The sequence below is a fragment of the Pristiophorus japonicus genome, unplaced genomic scaffold, assembly GCF_044704955.1.
Source record: "Pristiophorus japonicus isolate sPriJap1 unplaced genomic scaffold, sPriJap1.hap1 HAP1_SCAFFOLD_117, whole genome shotgun sequence".
Classification (NCBI taxonomy): domain Eukaryota; kingdom Metazoa; phylum Chordata; class Chondrichthyes; family Pristiophoridae; genus Pristiophorus; species Pristiophorus japonicus.
This window is the reverse complement of record NW_027250831.1, coordinates 1,134,600-1,149,925: the sequence shown is the minus strand read 5'-3', so window position 1 is coordinate 1,149,925 and position 15,326 is coordinate 1,134,600. Positions and strand designations below refer to the sequence as shown.

Here is a 15,326-nt window from a genome sequence, read left to right as displayed (position 1 = left end):
CTGACTCTCAGAGACCGATCTCATGAGTCCCCCTCTCCATCGTCCTGCTCGTGTTTTCCCTTTGATGAAGTGATTATTTTTTGTGACATTACTTCACCAACGAGTTGCATCCTTTTCAGTAAAATGTGAATTTGGCAATGAGGATAAATGTGATTGAATAAAAAAACTAGGGGAAAATGTTTAACACAATAACGACGAAGCTGGGGGCATACTGGATCAGCAGTCCATTGCCTCAACCTGTCACTCACCTTGTCTCCTATTTACTGCAAAGTCAGACATCCATCCCTTACTTTTTGCTTTCAAACAGAGATAATGTGCACGAAAGTCTACTTCACCGCTTGTTTTGCCCGTGCAACCAGATCGACAGTGATGAAAATGTACCATTAGCTTCTTAAAGCACACAGCCTTCCTTTACTTCAGGTGAGTGACTGTCCGAGATGGTTGGTTTTGAGGCAGAATCAAAACAAAGAATATAAAATTTCACATGGCGCGATAGCTGACCGCTGCAGGACTAGAACCTGCAATCTTCTGATAAGATCATAATTACAATTGAAGTCAGACACCTTATCCTTTAGGCCTCGCGGCCGCTGTCGTCGGTGCATAATTTGTTGTTTTTTATATTGAGATTAAATTTGGGACAAGGGTTGCATCAAGGAGTGGATATCGGAAAACATGAGCATATTTTGAGTAATGAACAGATGCGCTGCGATATGGATGTACACGGACACAGGCAAAGTCAATGTAGCTTGAAACACAACAGTTTAACAATTCGGTTCTCACAGCTGATAATCACACTCCTTTTTAAATGTACAGGATGATCCGGATAATGAGAAAATACGTTTTAAAGGGGCAATTGATGAACCGGAACTGACAACCATCCCGTTGAAACAGACACCGAATGATCCTGGACAGGAAGCACATCCCTCTTACACAGCTGTAGAATTGCCCTTCACGGACAGCAGTTGCCTTTCAGAAGAATAAAGTGGGATTTCTATCATTCCTGAATGCAAATGTGTTGTGCGTGATTGAGCGCGGTTCTCATGAGCACGCGGGACGGGGACGGTTGTTGAAGCCACAGGTGACAGACAAGCAGGAAAGATGGAGGGAAATAAAACCAACCCAGACAAACAGACAATTTAAAACATATATATATTTATCATGATAAGAAAATAAATAAATTTACAATTTTATTGCAAACAATTTAATTTGATTTGATTGAAATAAATAAATAATTGTTTCTTAATCTATATATTTTTGATTGAACAAAGTCTGTGCGACTGCATGAAATCCACTGGAAATCAGGGTGTGCAGTCAGTAAATACCCAAACACAGTAAGCCCATGGTGTAAGACAAGCCACAAGGGAAGATGTGGGCAACAAAGGCCATCTTTTAAAGTCGCGATTGCTTTTCTGCAGGATCAGACAGAAGCTGCGTGTGCTCTGAAAGAGGTCAAATGTAATAAAGCCAATGCAGGCAGAACAGAAAAGCACATTTATTGTCAAAGTTAAAAAGTAGGGAATGTAGGTAAAAATATGCATATATAAATATTGATACATATATTTATATAAACAAAGTCAGTCAGTCAGTCATGTCTTGTCTTGTCTTGATTTGATTTGTATTTGAAAATAAGGGGGAAGGAGCTCATCATGTCACACAGCCCATCCGCAAGCTCTCGCTAAAATCGCTATGTTTCTAACTTATATAATTTGCCTTCTTTCACATGTGGAATAGCAAAATCCCACAGCAGATTCTTCTCCTGTCAGGCAGTCCCCGAATGATTGTTGAATCAAATCAGTCTGGCTTCAGGTTGCATGTAATGCATTTTTCCTCCCATGACATGAAATGCACAGTAAGATCGCGCAGAACGTTTCCACGCACTCTCTCACTTACACAAACACTCCAACAAACTAAAAATTAATCACCCTCCAAAGGCAGTTTTTGAAATTTGAAATTTGAAATCCGGGACAGACAGCACATTCCTTTTAAAGAGATAGATAATGATCCGATACTGATAGCACACCATTTTGGAGAGACAGAGAATGACCCCGGGCAGACCAGCACATCACCTTAAAAGGGATACAGAAACACAATGAACAAAAACAAAGCATTCTGTAAAACTCAGCAGGCCGTGAACATTCTGTGGATGAATTTCCCGGGCTCACGTTCAGTCAGATGATCATTCCGATCTTTTAAGAAAAATGTAAAGTTTACAGATTTTTCCACGAAAATAGCGCCTGGAAAAAAATAGGCAGCGAGGAAGGACAAAAGGGAATGCTTGTGATACAATGGAGCGTAGGAGTGATTGAATAATAAATGGCACAATGCGAAAAGGCAAAGTGGGTGGTAAGCGGGCAATAAAGTAACAAAGGATGGACCAGAGGAGGTGTTAGTGTGAACAGCAGAACCATTAGCAGACAATGGGAGCGGTGCTTATGATCCGATACGTTGAACCGAATGTTGAGGCCAGAACACTATGACATGCCTGGAATGTAGGGTTTGAACGCCTTTTAATCAGACCAGGCAGCTTGGCCACCCCGGATTGATTTCCTGCATGATTTAAATTCGGCAGCCAAGGGACTAAATCCAAAGCCAGCTTCTCACATCTTTTCAGCGCGAGAGAAACAGGACGCAATCATATTCAGGGCAGAGTCTGTTTCAAGTTGAATTTGAGATTGACGTTGAATGTATGCTTATCCCTTTGGAGGTGAGCTCATGCGTGCAGAAAGGAAGATACACTGATCAAGTATTTGCCGGAATCACACCGGGGTTTAGGTTGTCCAATGAGACGCAGAGCCGAGTACATCTGAGAGACATGAACTTTACTCAGTTCGGTGAGTTTCACTTTGCTCCTGTGAATCTCCAGGATTTTTAGACGCTGTGTGAACAACGGAGTGCAATCACACGTTTTAATTTGAAACATGTCAGTTTTCTCACATGTCGACCGGCTGAGAAGTCGTTTTTTGACTAAAAGTTGGCAGGGCTCGTCCGGGATTTGAACCCGGGACCTCTCGCATTTCAATTATTACAATCCCAAAGCGAGAATCATACCCCTAGACCAACGAGCCACCGACAGCGAGAAACGTAGCTCTCAGTTTCTGACGTTAGTTTGCTATTCGGCCCATCGTGCCTGTGCTGACTCTCAGAGACCGATCTCATGAGTCCCCCTCTCCATCGTCCTGCTAATGTTTTCCCTTTGATGAAGTGATTATTTTTTGTGACATTACTTCACCAACGAGTTGCATCCTTTTCAGTAAAAGGTGAATTTGGCAATGAGGATAAATGTGATTGAATAAAAAAACGAGGGGAAAGTGTTTAACACAATAACGACGAAGCTGGGGGCATACTGGATCAGCAGTCCATTGCCTCAACCTGTCAGTCACCTTGTCTCCTCTTTACTGCAAAGTCAGACATCCATTCCCTATTTTTGCATTCAAACAGAAATAATGTGCACGAAAGTCCAGTTCACCGCTTGTTTTGTCCGTGCAACCAGATCGACAGTGATGAAAATATGCCATAAGCTTCTGAAAGCACACAGCCTTCCTTTACTTCAGGTGAGTGACTGTCCGAGATGCTTGGTTTTGAGGCAGAATCAAAACAAAGAATATAAAATTTCACGCGGCGCGATAGCTGACCGCTGCAGGACTCGAACTTGCAATCTTCTGATAAGATCACAGTTACAATCGAAGTCAGACACCTTATCCTTTAGGCCACGCGGCCGCTATCGTCGGTGCATAATTTGTTGTTTTTTCTATTGAGAGCAAATTTGGGACAAGGGTTGCATCAAGGAGTGGATATCGGAAAACATGAGCATATTTTGAGTCATGAACAGATGCGCTGCGATATGGATGTACACGGACACAGGCATTGTCAATGTAGCTTGAAACACAACAGTTTAACAACTCGGTTCTCACAGCTGATAATCACACTCCTTTTTAAATGTACAGGAGGATCCGGATAATGAGAAAATACATTTTAAAGGGGCAATTGATGAACCGGAACTGACAACCATCCCGTTGAAACAGACACCGAATGATCCTGGACAGGAAGCACATCCCTCTTACACAGCTGTAGAATTGCCATTCACGGACAGCAGTTGTCTTTCAGAAGAATAAATTGGAATTTCTATCATTCCTGAATGCAATTGTGTTGTGCGTGAATGAGCGCGGTTCTCATGAGCACGCGGGACTGGGACGGTTGTTGAAGCCACAGGTGACAGACAAGCAGGAAAGAGGGAGGGAAATAAAACCAACCCAGACAAACAGACAATTTAAAACATATATATATTTATCATGATAAGAAAATAAATAAATTTACAATTTTATTGCAAAAAATTTAATTTGATTTGATTGAAATAAATAAATAATTGTTTATTAATCTATATATTTTTGATTGAACGAAGTCTGTGCGACTGCATGAAATCCACTGGAAATCATGGTGTGCAGTCAGTAAATACCCAAACACAGTAAGCCCATGGTGTAAGACAAGCCACGAGGGAAGATGTGGGCAACAAAGCCCATCTTTTAAAGTCGCGAGTGCTTTTCTGCAGGATCAGACAGAAGCTGCGTGTGCTGTGAAAGAGGTAAAATGTAATAGAGCCAATGCAGGCAGAACAGAAAAAGCACATTTATTGTGAAAGTTAAAAAGTAGGGAATGTATGTAAATATATGCATATATAAATATTGATACGTATATTTATATAAACAAAGTCAGTCAGTCAGTCATGTCTTGTCTTGTCTTGATTTGATTTGTATTTGAAAATAAGGGGGAAGGGGCTCATCATGTCACACAGCCCATCCGCAAGCTCTCGCTAAAATCGCTATGTTTCTAACTTATATAATTTGCCTTCTTTCACATGTGGAATAGCAAAATCCCACAGCAGATTCTTCTCCTGTCAGGCAGTCCCCGAATGCGTGTTGAATCAAATCAGTGTGGCTTCAAGTTGCATGTAATGCATTTTTCCTCCCATGACATGAAATGCACAGTAAGATCGCGCAGAACGTTTCCACGCACTCTCTCACTTACACAAACACTCCAACAAACTAAAAATTCTGCACCCTCCAAAGGCAGTTTTTGAAATTTGAAATTTGAAATCCGGGACAGACAGCACATTCCTTTTAAACAGATAGATAATGATCCGATACTGATAGCACACCATTTTGGAGAGACAGAGAATGACCCCGGGCAGACCAGCACATCACCTTAAAAGGGATACAGAAACACAATGAACAAAAACAAAGCATTCTGTAAAACTCAGCAGGCCGTGAACATTCTGTGGATGAATTTCCCGGGCTCACGTTCAGTCAGATGATCATTCCGATCTTTTAAGAAAAATGTAAAGTTTACAGATTTTTCCACGAAAATAGCGCCTGGAAAAAAATAGGCAGCGAGGAAGGACAAAAGGGAATGCTTGTGATACAGTGGAGCGTAGGAGTGATTGAATAATAAATGGCACAATGCGAAAAGGCAAAGTGGGTGGTAAGCGGCCAATAAAGTAACAAAGGATGGACCAGAGGAGGTGTTAGTGTGAACAGCAGAACCATTAGCAGACAATGGGAGCGGTGCTTATGATCCGATACGTTGAACCGAATGTTGAGGCCAGAACACTATGACATGCCTGGAATGTAGGGTTTGAACGCATTTTAATCAGACCAGGCAGCTTGGCCACCCCGGATTGATTTCCTGCATGATTTAAATTCGGCAGCCAAGGGACTAAATCCAAAGCCAGCTTCTCACATCTTTTCAGCGCGAGAGAAACAGGACGCAATCATATTCAGGGCAGAGTCTGTTTCAAGTTGAATTTGAGATTGACGTTGAATGTATGGTTATCCCTTTGGAGGTGAACTCATGCGTGCAGAAAGGAAGATACACTGATCAAGTATTTGCCGGAATCAAACCGGGGTTTAGGTTGTCCAATGAGACGCAGAGCCGAGTACATCTGAGAGACATGAACTTTACTCAGTTCGGTGAGTTTCACTTTGCTACTGTGAATCTCCAGGATTTTTAGACGCTGTGTGAACAACGGAGTGCAAGCACACGTTTTAATTTGAAACATGTCAGTTTTCTCACATGTCGACCGGCTGAGAAGTCGTTTTTTGACTAAAAGTTGGCAGGGCTCGTCCGGGATTTGAACTCGGGACCTCTCGCATTTCAATTATTATAATCCCAAAGCGAGAATCATACCCCTAGACCAACGAGCCACCGACAGTGAGAAACGTAGCTCTCAGTTTCTGACGTTAGTTTGCTATTCGGCCCATCGTGCCTGTGCTGACTCTCAGAGACCGATCTCATGAGTCCCCCTCTCCATCGTCCTGCTAATGTTTTCCCTTTGATGTAGTGATTATTTTTTGTGACATTACTTCACCAACGAGTTGCATCCTTTTCAGTAAAAGGTGAATTTGGCAATGAGGATAAATGTGATTGAATAAAAAAACGAGGGGAAAGTGTTTAACACAATAACGACGAAGCTGGGGGCATACTGGATCAGCAGTCCATTGCCTCAACCTGTCAGTCACCTTGTCTCCTATTTATTGCAAAGTCAGACATCCATCCCCTATTTTTGCATTCAAACAGAAATAATGTGCACGAAAGTCTACTTCACCGCTTGTTTTGCCCGTGCAACCAGATCGACAGTGACGAAAATATGCCATTAGCTTCTTAAAGCACACAGCCTTCCTTTAGTTCAGGTGAGTGACTGTCCGAGATGGTTGGTTTTGAGGCAGAATCAAAACAAAGAATATAAAATTTCACGTGGCGCGATAGCTGACCGCTGCAGGACTCGAACTTGCAATCTTCTGATAAGATCACAGTTACAATCGAAGTCAGACACCTTATCCTTTAGGCCACGCGGCCGCTATCGTCGGTGCATAATTTGTTGTTTTTTATATTGAGAGCAAATTTGGGACAAGGGTTGCATCAAGGAGTGGATATCGGAAAACATGAGCATATTTTGAGTAATGAACAGATGCGCTGCGATATGGATGTACACGGACACAGGCATTGTCAATGTAGCTTGAAACACAACAGTTTAACAACTCGGTTCTCACAGCTGATAATCACACTCCTTTTTAAATGTACAGGATGATCCGGATAACGAGAAAATACGTTTTAAAGGGGCAATTGATGAACCGGAACTGACAACCATCCCGTTGAAACAGACACCGAATGATCCTGGACAGGAAGCACATCCCTCTTACACAGCTGTAGAATTGCCATTCACGGACAGCAGTTGTCTTTCAGAAGAATAAAGTGGGATTTCTATCATTCCTGAATGCAATTGTGTTGTGCGTGATTGAGCGCGGTTCTCATGAGCACGCGGGACTGGGACGGTTGTTGAAGCCACAGGTGACAGACAAGCAGGAAAGAGGGAGGGAAATAAAACCAACCCAGACAAACAGACAATTTAAAACATATATATATTTATCATGATAAGAAAATAAATAAATTTACAATTTTATTGCAAAAAATTTAATTTGATTTGATTGAAATAAATAAATAATTGTTTCTTAATCTATATATTTTTGATTGAACGAAGTCTGTGCGACTGCATGAAATCCACTGGAAATCATGGTGTGCAGTCAGTAAATACCCAAACACAGTAAGCCCATGGTGTAAGACAAGCCACGAGGGAAGATGTGGGCAACAAAGGCCATCTTTTAAAGTCGCGAGTGCTTTTTTGCAGGATCAGACTGAAGCTGCGTGTGCTGTGAAAGAGGTCAAATGTAATAGAGCCAATGCAGGCAGAACAGAAAAGCACATTTATTGTGAAAGTTAAAAAGTAGGGAATGTATGTAAATATATGCATATATAAATATTGATACATATATTTATATAAACAAAGTCAGTCAGTCAGTCATGTCTTGTCTTGTCTTGATTTGATTTGTATTTGAAAATAAGGGGGAAGGAGCTCATCATGTCACACAGCCCATCCGCAAGCTCTCGCTAAAATCGCTATGTTTCTAACTTATATAATTTGCCTTCTTTCACATGTGGAATAGCAAAATCCCACAGCAGATTCTTCTCCTGTCAGGCAGTCCCCGAATGCGTGTTGAATCAAATCAGTGTGGCTTCAAGTTGCATGTAATGCATTTTTCCTCCCATGACATGAAATGCACAGTAAGATCGCGCAGAACGTTTCCACGCACTCTCTCACTTACACAAACACTCCAACAAACTAAAAATTCTGCACCCTCCAAAGGCAGTTTTTGAAATTTGAAATTTGAAATCCGTGACAGACAGCACATTCCTTTTAAACAGATAGATAATGATCCGATACTGATAGCACACCATTTTGGAGAGACAGAGAATGACCCCGGGCAGACGAGCACATCACCTTAAAAGGGCTACAGAAACACAATGAACAAAAACAAAGCATTCTGTAAAACTCAGCAGGCCGTGAACATTCTGTGGATGAATTTCCCGGGCTCACGTTCAGTCAGATGATCATTCCGATCTTTTAAGAAAAATGTAAAGTTTACAGAATTTCCACGAAAATAGCGCCTGGAAAAAAATAGGCAGCGAGGAAGGACAAAAGGGAATGCTTGTGATACAGTGGAGCGTAGGAGTGATTGAATAATAAATGGCACAATGCGAAAAGGCAAAGTGGGTGGTAAGCGGGCAATAAAGTAACAAAGGATGGACCAGAGGAGGTGTTAGTGTGAACAGCAGAACCATTAGCAGACAATGGGAGCGGTGCTTATGATCCGATACGTTGAACCGAATGTTGAGGCCAGAACACTATAACATGCCTGGAATGTAGGGTTTGAACGCCTTTTAATCAGACCAGGCAGCTTGGCCACCCCGGATTGATTTCCTGCATGATTTAAATTCGGCAGCCAAGGGACTAAATCCAAAGCCAGCTTCTCACATCTTTTCAGCGCGAGAGAAACAGGACGCAATCATATTCAGGGCAGAGTCTGTTTCAAGTTGAATTTGAGATTGACGTTGAATGTATGCTTATCCCTTTGGAGGTGAGCTCATGCGTGCAGAAAGGAAGATACACTGATCAAGTATTTGCCGGAATCAAACCGGGGTTTAGGTTGTCCAATGAGACGCAGAGCCGAGTACATCTGAGAGACATGAACTTCACTCAGTTCGGTGAGTTTCACTTTGCTCCTGTGAATCTCCAGGATTTTTAGACGCTGTGTGAACAACGGAGTGCAATCACACGTTTTAATTTGAAACATGTCAGTTTTCTCACATGTCGACCGGCTGAGAAGTCGTTTTTTGACTAAAAGTTGGCAGGGCTCGTCCGGGATTTGAACCCGGGACCTCTCGCATTTCAATTATTATAATCCCAAAGCGAGAATCATACCCCTAGACCAACGAGCCACCGACAGTGAGAAACGTAGCTCTCAGTTTCTGACGTTAGTTTGCTATTCGGCCCATCGTGCCTGTGCTGACTCTCAGAGACCGATCTCATGAGTCCCCCTCTCCATCGTCCTGCTAATGTTTTCCCTTTGATGAAGTGATTATTTTTTGTGACATTACTTCACCAACGAGTTGCATCCTTTTCAGTAAAAGGTGAATTTGGCAATGAGGATAAATGTGATTGAATAAAAAAACGAGGGGAAAGTGTTTAACACAATAACGACGAAGCTGGGGGCATACTGGATCAGCAGTCCATTGCCTCAACCTGTCAGTCACCTTGTCTCCTATTTACTGCAAAGTCAGACATCCATCCTCTACTTTTTGCTTTCAAACAGAGATAATGTGCACGAAAGTCTACTTCACCGCTTGTTTTGCCCGTGCAACCAGATCGACAGTGAAGAAAATGTACCATTAGCTTCTTAAAGCACACAGCCTTCCTTTACTTCAGGTGAGTGACTGTCCGAGATGGTTGGTTTTGAGGCAGAATCAAAACAAAGAATATAAAATTTCACGCAGCGCGATAGCTGACCACTGCAGGACTAGAACCTGCAATCTTCTGATAAGATCACAGTTACAATCGAAGTCAGACACATTATCCTTTAGGCCACGCGGCCGCTATAGGCGGTGCATAATTTGTTATTTTTTATATTGAGAGCAAATTTGGGTCAAGGGTTACATCAAGGAGTGGATATCGGAAAACATGAGCATATTTTGAGTAATGAACAGATGCGCTGCGATATGGATGTACACGGACACAGGCAAAGTCAATGTAGCTTGAAACACAAAAGTTTAACAATTCGGTTCTCACAGCTGATAATCACACTCGTTTTTAATTATACAGGATGATCCGGATAATGAGAAAATACGTTTTAAAGGGGCAATTGATGAACCGGAACTGACAACCATCCCGTTGAAACAGACACCGAATGATCTTGGACAGGAAGCACATCCCTCTTACACAGCTGTAGAATTGCCGTTCACGGACAGCAGTTGCCTTTCAGAAGAATAAAGTGGGATTTCCATCATTCCTGAATGCAATTGTGTTGTGCGTGATTGAGCGCGGTTCTCATGAACACGCGGGACTGGGACGGTTGTTGAAGCCACAGGTGATAGACAAGCAGGAAAGAGGGAGGGAAATAAAACCAACCCAGACAAACAGACAATTTAAAACATATATATATTTATCATAATAAGAAAATAAGTAAATTTACAATTTTATTGCAAAAAATTGAATTTGATTTGATTGAAATAAATAAATAATTGTTTCTTAATCTATATATTTTTGATTGAACGAAGTCTGTGCGACTGCATGAAATGCACTGGCAATCAGGGTGTGCAGTCAGTAAATACCCAAACACAGTAAGCCCATGGTGTAAGACAAGCCACAAGGGAAGATGTGGGCAACAAAGGGCATCTTTTAAAGTCGCGAGTGCTTTTCTGCAGGATCGGACAGAAGCTGCGTGTGCTGTGAAAGAGGTCAAATGTAATAGAGCCAATGCAGGCAGAACAGAAAAGCACATTTATTGTCAAAGTTAAAAAGTAGGGAATGTATGTAAATATATGCATATATAAATATTGATACATATATTTATATAAACAAAGTCAGTCAGTCAGTCATGTCTTGTCTTGTCTTGATTTGATTTGTATTTGGAAATAAGGGGAAAGGAGCTCATCATGTCACACAGCCCATCCGCAAGCTCTCGCTAAAATCGCTATGTTTCTAACTTATATAATTTGCCTTCTTTCACATGTGGAATAGCAAAATCCCACAGCAGATTCTTCTCCTGTCAGGCAGTCCCCGAATGCGTGTTGAATCAAATCAGTGTGGCTTCAAGTTGCATGTAATGCATTTTTCCTCCCATGACATGAAATGCACAGTAAGATCGCGCAGAACGTTTCCACGCACTCTCTCACTTACACAAACACTCCAACAAACTAAAAATTCTGCACCCTCCAAAGGCAGTTTTTGAAATTAGAAATTTGAAATCCGGGACAGACAGCACATTCCTTTTAAACAGATAGATAATGATCCGATACTGATAGCACACCATTTTGTAGAGACAGAGAATGACCCCGGGCAGACCTGCACATCACCTTAAAAGGGATACAGAAACACAATGAACAAAAACAAAGCATTCTGTAAAACTCAGCAGGCCGTGAACATTCTGTGGATGAATTTCCCGGGCTCACGTTCAGTCAGATGATCATTCCGATCTTTTAAGAAAAATTTAAAGTTTACAGATTTTTCCACGAAAATAGCGCCTGGAAAAAAATAGGCAGCGAGGAAGGACAAAAGGGAATGCTTGTGATACAGTGGAGCGTAGGAGTGATTGAATAATAAATGGCACAATGCGAAAAGGCAAAGTGGGTGGTAAGCGGGCAATAAAGTAACAAAGGATGGACCAGAGGAGGTGTTAGTGTGAACAGCAGAACCATTAGCATACAATGGGAGCGGTGCTTATGATCCGATACGTTGAACCGAATGTTGAGGCCAGAACACTATGACATGCCTGGAATGTAGGGTTTGAACGCCTTTTAATCAGACCAGGCAGCTTGGCCACCCCGGATTGATTTCCTGCATGATTTAAATTCGGCAGCCAAGGGACTAAATCCAAAGCCAGCTTCTCACATCTTTTCAGCGCGAGAGAAACAGGACGCAATCATATTCAGGGCAGAGTCTGTTTCAAGTTGAATTTGAGATTGACGTTGAATGTATGCTTATCCCTTTGGAGGTGAGCTCATGCGTGCAGAAAGGAAGATTCACTGATCAAGTATTTGCCGGAATCACACCGGGGTTTAGGTTGTCCAATGAGACGCAGAGCCGAGTACATCTGAGAGACATGAACTTTACTCAGTTCGGTGAGTTTCACTTTGCTCCTGTGAATCTCCAGGATTTTTAGAAGCTGTGTGAACAACGGAGTGCAATCACACGTTTTAATTTGAAACATGTCAGTTTTCTCACATGTCGACCGGCTGAGAAGTCGTTTTTTGACTAAAAGTTGGCAGGGCTCGTCCGGGATTTGAACCCGGGACCTCTCGCATTTCAATTATTATAATCCCAAAGCGAGAATCATACCCCTAGACCAACGAGCCACCGACAGCGAGAAACGTAGCTCTCAGTTTCTGACGTTAGTTTGCTATTCGGCCCATCGTGCCTGTGCTGACTCTCAGAGACCGATCTCATGAGTCCCCCTCTCCATCGTCCTGCTAATGTTTTCCCTTTGATGAAGTGATTATTTTTTGTGACATTACTTCAGCAACGAGTTGCATCCTTTTCAGTAAAAGGTGAATTTGGCAATGAGGATAAATGTGATTGAATAAAAAAACGAGGGGAAAGTGTTTAACACAATAACGACGAAGCTGGGGGCATACTGGATCAGCAGTCCATTGCCTCAACCTGTCAGTCACCTTGTCTCCTCTTTCCTGCAAAGTCAGACATCCATCCCCTATTTTTGCATTCAAACAGAAATAATGTGCACGAAAGTCTAGTTCACCGCTTGTTTTGTCCGTGCAACCAGATCGACAGTGATGAAAATATGCCATTAGCTTCTTAAAGCACACAGCCTTCCTTTACTTCAGGTGAGTGACTGTCCGAGATGCTTGGTTTTGAGGCAGAATCAAAACAAAGAATATAAAATTTCACGCGGCGCGATAGCTGACCGCTGCAGGACTCGAACTTGCAATCTTCTGATAAGATCACAGTTACAATCGAAGTCAGACACCTTATCCTTTAGGCCACGTGGCCGCTATCGTCGGTGCATAATTTGTTGTTTTTTCTATTGAGAGCAAATTTGGGACAAGGGTTGCATCAAGGAGTGGATATCGGAAAACATGAGCATATTTTGAGTCGTGAACAGATGCGCTGCGATATGGATGTACACGGACACAGGCATTGTCAATGTAGCTTGAAACACAACAGTTTAACAACTCGGTTCTCACAGCTGATAATCACACTCCTTTTTAAATGTACAGGAGGATCCGGATAATGAGAAAATACGTTTTAAAGGGGCAATTGATGAACCGGAACTGACAACCATCCCGTTGAAACAGACACCGAATGATCCTGGACAGGAAGCACATCCCTCTTACACAGCTGTAGAATTGCCATTCACGGACAGCAGTTGTCTTTCAGAAGAATAAAGTGGGATTTCTATCATTCCTGAATGCAATTGTGCTGTGCGTGATTGAGCGCGGTTCTCATGAGCACGCGGGACTGGGACGGTTGTTGAAGCCACAGGTGACAGACAAGCAGGAAAGAGGGAGGGAAATAAAACCAACCCAGACAAACAGACAATTTAAAACATATATATATTTATCATGATAAGAAAATAAATAAATTTACAATTTTATTGCAAAAAATTAAATTTGATTTGATTGAAATAAATAAATAATTGTTTCTTAATCTATATATTTTTGATTGAACGAAGTCTGTGCGACTGCATGAAATCCACTGGAAATCATGGTGTGCAGTCAGTAAATACCCAAACACAGTAAGCCCATGGTGTAAGACAAGCCACGAGGGAAGATGTGGGCAACAAAGGCCATCTTTTAAAGTCGCGAGTGCTTTTCTGCAGGATCAGACAGAAGCTGCGTGTGCTGTGAAAGAGGTCAAATGTAATAGTGCCAATGCAGGCAGAACAGAAAAAGCACATTTATTGTGAAAGTTAAAAAGTAGGGAATGTATGTAAATATATGCATATATAAATATTGATACATATATTTATATAAACAAAGTCAGTCAGTCAGTCATGTCTTGTCTTGTCTGGATTTGATTTGTATTTGAAAATAAGGGGGAAGGAGCTCATCATGTCACACAGCCCATCCGCAAGCTCTCGCTAAAATCGCTATGTTTCTAACTTATATAATTTGCCTTCTTTCACATGTGGAATAGCAAAATCCCACAGCAGATTCTTCTCCTGTCAGGCAGTCCCCGAATGCGTGTTGAATCAAATCAGTGTGGCGTCAAGTTGCATGTAATGCATTTTTCCTCCCATGACATGAAATGCACAGTAAGATCGCGCAGAACGTTTCCACGCACTCTCTCACTTACACAAACACTCCAACAAACTAAAAATTCTGCACCCTCCAAAGGCAGTTTTTGAAATTTGAAATTTGAAATCCGGGACAGACAGCACATTCCTTTTAAACAGATAGATAATGATCCGATACTGATAGCACACCATTTTGGAGAGACAGAGAATGACCCCGGGCAGACCAGCACATCACCTTAAAAGGGATACAGAAACACAATGAACAAAAACAAAGCATTCTGTAAAACTCAGCAGGCCGTGAACACCCTGTGGATGAATTTCCCGGGCTCACGTTCAGTCAGATGATCATTCCGATCTTTTAAGAAAAATGTAAAGTTTACAGATTTTTCCACGAAAATAGCGCCTGGAAAAAAATAGGCAGCGAGGAAGGACAAAAGGGAATGCTTGTGATACAGTGGAGCGTAGGAGTGATTGAATAATACATGGCACAATGCGAAAAGGCAAAGTGGGTGGTAAGCGGGCAATAAAGTAACAAAGGATGGACCAGAGGAGGTGTTAGTGTGAACAGCAGAACCATTAGCAGACAATGGGAGCGGTGCTTATGATCCGATACGTTGAACCGAATGTTGAGGCCAGAACACTATGACATGCCTGGAATGTAGGGTTTGAACGCCTTTTAATCAGACCAGGCAGCTTGGCCACCCCGGATTGATTTCCTGCATGATTTAAATTCGGCAGCCAAGGGACTAAATCCAATGCCAGCTTCTCACATATTTTCAGCGCGAGAGAAACAGGACGCAATCATATTCAGGGCAGAGTCTGTTTCAAGTTGAATTTGAGATTGACGTTGAATGTATGCTTATCCCTTTGGAGGTGAGCTCATGCGTGCAGAAAGGAAGATACACTGATCAAGTATTTGCCGGAATCACACCGGGGTTTAGGTTGTCCAATGAGACGCAGAGCCGAGTA

General features: G+C 42.1%; 4 non-coding genes across 4 annotated transcripts; all 4 read right to left on the bottom strand.

Annotated features, from left to right (window-relative positions):
* Nucleotides 1–2,977: 2,977 nt before the first annotated feature.
* Nucleotides 2,978–3,065, bottom strand: trnap-ugg (transfer RNA proline (anticodon UGG)). The gene is given in 2 exon segments: nt 2,978–3,013; nt 3,030–3,065. It is a non-coding gene; the product is annotated as a tRNA-Pro (tRNA).
* Nucleotides 3,066–6,109: 3,044 nt separating this feature from the next.
* Nucleotides 6,110–6,197, bottom strand: trnap-ugg (transfer RNA proline (anticodon UGG)). Its single transcript is given in 2 exon segments — nt 6,110–6,145; nt 6,162–6,197. It is a non-coding gene; the product is annotated as a tRNA-Pro (tRNA).
* A 3,042-nt stretch (nt 6,198–9,239) lies between these two features.
* Nucleotides 9,240–9,327, bottom strand: trnap-ugg (transfer RNA proline (anticodon UGG)). The gene is given in 2 exon segments: nt 9,240–9,275; nt 9,292–9,327. It is a non-coding gene; the product is annotated as a tRNA-Pro (tRNA).
* Nucleotides 9,328–12,371: 3,044 nt separating this feature from the next.
* trnap-ugg (transfer RNA proline (anticodon UGG)) lies at nt 12,372–12,459 on the bottom strand. Its single transcript is given in 2 exon segments — nt 12,372–12,407; nt 12,424–12,459. It is a non-coding gene; the product is annotated as a tRNA-Pro (tRNA).
* Nucleotides 12,460–15,326: the final 2,867 nt, after the last annotated feature.